General features: G+C 35.6%; 1 pseudogene; it reads left to right on the top strand.

The window, feature by feature from the left end:
• The first annotated feature begins 2,856 nt into the window (after positions 1 to 2,856).
• Positions 2,857 to 4,849, top strand: LOC120184973 (annotated as a pseudogene).
• The last annotated feature ends 306 nt before the right edge of the window (positions 4,850 to 5,155 follow it).

Below are 5,155 nucleotides of genomic sequence, written 5' to 3'. Positions count from 1 at the left end.
ACAATACAAAAAATATTGGTCTTAAAACAAAATTACTAAGTGATTGTGTGAAGTTTACTATTACAAGTGTTCCTCAACTCCCTTAGTTCATCTTCACCGAAATTCCTTATTTATTAAATTTAATTTAATTTTCCTTTGTTTGGCTAGCTGAAGGAATCTATCCATAAAGTCAGGGCTCTTAACTAGTTTCTTTAGAAAAATAACTCAACTTTATTGTATATATACATATATATTATTTGCCTTTGTTTGGCTAGCTGAAGGAATCTATCCATAAAGTCAGGGCTTTTAACCAATTGCTTTATAGGAATAGCTCAGCTTTATTGTATATATATAATTATATTAACTTCCTAGGTATATAGATTCAATTTCTTAAGCTCGTCAAGAAGAACCTGTTATAGTCTAGGCGTCATTAAGAGTCAGAAAATTCATCTTTAGATTTCAATCGCCAAGCGACTGACCTAAACTAAATTCATCTACTTCACTATTCCATATATGAATATTAGAATCATCATTAAACATCCTCAATAGAAGTGTAATCTAATTGATCTTGCAATGTCACACATAATAGATGCCCCCATTTTGTTCTCTTCTATGCATACTTGCGAAACACTTTGATTGTCTCTTCGTGCGATGAGAACGCTATCTTGTTCCCTACAAGATAAGGGTATGATGTTCACGTGTATCATCTGGAGTAGGATTGAGGGTCTTTGTCTTACAAGGATTCAATCTTGTCACTTGCCAAAAAGGTTAAAACTTTAATTCTATAGAGAGTATTTAATTAAGTTGATATTTAAAGAATTTCAAAATTGAAATTTGGTTCATTGCTCATAACCTCATAAGGTAACATTTTATTTAATGTGTTTGAAAGTAAAGCGAATTACACTTTTTTAAAATAAAAAGAAAGAAAAATAAATTCAAACAAGATAATAAATTTGCAAGTACAACAATAATTCCTAGTTGATGCAATGACTTCTTTTTGATTCGCATTAGAATGCCACATTACCCATCAAAGGTCCATGCCCCAGAATCAATCAAGTTCTGAACCTTGTGCTTCAATACCCCATAATCCTCAGTAGTGTGTCTTGAGCTTCCTATGTGGTAGCTACAGACTGCATTAACATCATAGCCTTTAGAAAATGAGGGTTCCTTCGGCTTGGACTGCACTGGAGTCACCAGGTTCTTTTCAAGAAGTGTTGAGAGTAATTCTTCGTATGTCATCGGAATCGGACTAATAGAAGTATTTTCTCGGATCAATAGGTATCTGGTCCCATGATCAGCTGAATAAGATCTCACTATGTTGACCTCAGCTCTTATCTCGATATCAGCACTCACATTGCCCCCTTATCTTATCATGATTGATGGATTTTTCAATCATTTATCCACACATGATGATGTTAGAGAAACTCTTAGTGGAAGCTCGATATATGGGGACTTTAAGGTATTGGTGGATATACTTGGGATATAACGTCTCTCTATCGTTGTGCACATTTTTAGAAGCTCTCATTGTACTTCATATCTATATTTTGCAATGTTGTTCGACCAGGGGTCATATTGTTCATGTTTTTGTATTGGCCTAAGATGGTCCGAGCTAAATCCTTCTAAGAATGGATTTGAGTACGATTTAGCTGGTTATACCATCTGGAAGCATGACCAGTCAAACTGTATTGAAAGTAGTGGATCAACAACTTCTCATTATCTAAATAGCCAACCATTCTCCTACAGAACATGGTGATGTAGGACGAAGGGCATGTGGTCCTATCATACTTTTCGAAGTCAGGAGCTTAGAATTTTGGCGGGAGGATCAATTTTTTTACCAGACTTAGCTCTCTGGAATCAATCCCATAGAAAGACTCATCAATTTCCCTTGAATTTATCTTTTCTTCCAAAATTTTCAATTGTAGGGAGAGGTCATCCTCAAGTCTTTCCTTTTTAGATATTTCATTTAGATCAGGGACCTTATTCAATAAATCTAGCTGAGAGCTAGAAATCTCAACCTCGATTTTGGTCAATCGACCTCTTATCTTTTCTTGCAGTTCCTTTTGCTCTTTCTCAATTTTCTCTAGTTTGTCTTCTATTTCCTTAGTCATCTTTCTTGTATTGTATAGATGTGAAGTACTTTTGATACTAGTAAGGGCCAAGATAATTGGACTAAAAACATCTTCTTATTATTCGGTGTTTTATGAATGAATGTTATAATGTTTTAATAAATGAAAGTGCATATAGATGCAAACGCAAAGATGAAAGGATGAGAATGTAAATGTAAATGCAAATTCAAATACAAACAGTGTTGATCCCAACGATGAACATCATGAAAAAAGTTTCATTGAAGATCAAGTCTTCACTTTATAAAGTAGACCATTTTACAGACATTTATTCGCTTGGACAGTTAGTCTAAACTACGTTGATCCATTTCGTCCTCAGAAACTCGATCTTTCAAGTGCTTTATGATCCATTGGGCTTATGTAGAGGCTCTATTCAAAATATGACCTATCTAGAATGATACCCTTGCAATGCCCTATAATCTTGGATGTCACTCTATCGATCAACTCTGATGTTTGATTCTCTAGGCGAGTTTCCTCCTTGTTCTCTTTGAGTCTTTGAGCTTCTCCTAGCCATCGGTGCATGTTTGTGTATGCAACTACTTCATTGAAAATTTATTTCTCCCTTTGAAATATTTCCACTTAGACATTCAATTGTGGATCGACATCTTTACATTATGTAATGATAATGTGAATTAAAAAATGAAAACAACTTAGAAACAAGAAATAAGTTAGTGCAAAAAAAGATAAAAGGATTATTTGAAGATGAATATAGTACCTACCTCATCATGGTATCTGTCCAACATACTTTATTTAAATGGGTCCTACCTAAACATGTTTTCTACCCTTATACTTTTATTTCAAGAAATCATTCTCTCTTTGTTTTATTTTCAGCTTACTTCAATGATGCACAGAGGCAGGCCACTAAGGATGTTGCCATTATTGTTGGGCTGAATGTGGAAAGAATTATCAATGAACCAACTGCAGCTGCCATTGCCTATAGTTTGGACAAGAAGGGAGGTGAGAAAAACATTCTTGTGTTTGACCTTGGTAGTGGGACATTCGATGTCAGTATCTTAATAATTGACAATGGTGTATTCGAGGTTCTTGCCACAAAAATTGTTTCCTTGTAAGTTTTGAAAAATTGTTTCAATTTTGCTCACAGTCATTTAGCTTGTAGGTGAGGATTTTGACCAGAGGGATATGGAGTACTTCATTAAATAATCAAGAAAAAAAATAAAAGAGATATCAGCAAGGACAACAGGGCTATTGGTAAGCTTAGGAGGGAAGCAGAGCATGTCAAAAGAGCTCTCAGCAGTCAGCACCAGGTCTGTGTGGAGATTGAATCACTTTTTGTTGGTACTGATTTCTCCGAGCCATTGATCAGGGCTCGCTTTGAGGTATTGAACAATGACCTGTTCTGAAAGATCAGGGTACCTGTTCTTGTAGGTGGAAGCACTAGAATTCAAATGGTTCAACAACTACTCAATGACTACTTTGATAGAAATGAGCCCAACAAGGATGTTAACCCGGATGAAGCAGTTGCATATGGTGTTGTTGTGCAAGGAGGAATCCTGAGTGGACAGGGTGGTGATGAAACCAAATGTACATTTCATTTCTCATCCTTATAGCTGATGAATCTGTTTTTGATGAAACAAACTTTGACTGGCATTTGTGTATAATGTTTTATGCATAGACATTCTTCTTCTTGATGTGGCTCCACTTAGTCTTGGTATTGAAACTGCTGGTGGGGTCATGACAAAGTTGATTCCCAGAAACACAGTTCTCCCAACCAAGAAGTCACAAGTTTTCATCACTTATCAGGACCAGCAGACCACTATCTCCATTTAGGTACTTTATAAAAGGCTTGTCATACGAACTTTCAAATGCATGTTACTTGTCATAAGAACCCACTCCGTAAACCATAAACCCTAAACATTAATGAATTTAGAAATATTTTTTAGAATATGTACATATATATATATATATATATATAAATAACATAAATTTTTCGTATAGAGTAAACCTAAATAAAATATTAGGATGAATACCATCGATAAAATGGATAACTAAAATTTGTATTTCAAGAACCACCTTTAAGAAAACTTACATTTACCGCTAACCTTAGACCCTAAACCAAGAATTCATTCAACCTTATTTGATTTGTATGGATTATCGTCAGGTCTTTAAAGGCGAGATGAGTCTTACAAAGGATTGTAGGTTGCTTGGAAATTTTGATCTTACTGTAATTCCTCCAGCTTCAAGGTTTATTCTCACTGTTGAGAATAGGAAATTAGTTGAATATTGTTATGTTGTTAGAAGCTAGTTAGAAATTAGTTAGAAGCAGTTACCTTAGTGTTAAAGCTATATTTATGTAATTTGTATACATTTGATAATATAATGAAATAAGAGGTATTTTCAACATGGTATTAGCCTAATCTCGGTCATCCGTCTTTTGCTTCTTTCAATTTTTTGGCACTCCTTTGTTATTTTATTTTCATTCCACTCACCCTCAATCAGTTCCTTTTTCCCCCAATTTCATTCCCTTTTTTTCTCTCAAAATGCCTTATCCCGAGGAAATCGATTTCACTCACCTGTTGTACCTCCATCCGTCTGACATGCCTAGGATTTTTCTCATCTCCCAGCCTCTCGTCGGATTAGATAATGACAACATATGGAGTCGTTCGATGAAGATTGTATTACTGGCCAAGAACAAGCTAGGGTTTATTGACGGTTCTTGTCAGCGTAGTGATTACAGTGATGCTTTTCAAGTGCAATGGGATCGGTGCAATGCGGTGGTTCTGTCTTAGATTATGAACGCCGTTAGCAAAGGTTTATCGGCTGGGCTGGTATTTGCCTCCAGTGCTGCCTCTGTTTGGAGTGATCTACAGGAAAGATTTGATAAGGTATATGGCTCTCGTTTCTTTCTTTTTTTTTTTGCATAGAGAAATTGCTACTCTTTGTCAAGGTGAATCCACTATTTTTGGATTCTTCACTCATTTGAAGATGTTGTGGGACGAGTACGAGTCCTTGATTCCCTTCACTGTATGTGATTGTGAAGTTTCCCAGCAGAACATGAAACATCTCGTTCGGCAGAAACTATTTCAGTTCTTGAT

Source organism: Hibiscus syriacus, unplaced genomic scaffold (genome assembly GCF_006381635.1).
Source record: "Hibiscus syriacus cultivar Baekdansim isolate YM2019G1 unplaced genomic scaffold, ASM638163v2 tig00112981_pilon, whole genome shotgun sequence".
In the NCBI taxonomy this organism is placed as follows: domain Eukaryota; kingdom Viridiplantae; phylum Streptophyta; class Magnoliopsida; order Malvales; family Malvaceae; genus Hibiscus; species Hibiscus syriacus.
The sequence above is the reverse complement of the archived record's forward strand: the minus strand, read 5'-3'. Positions and strand labels throughout refer to the sequence as shown.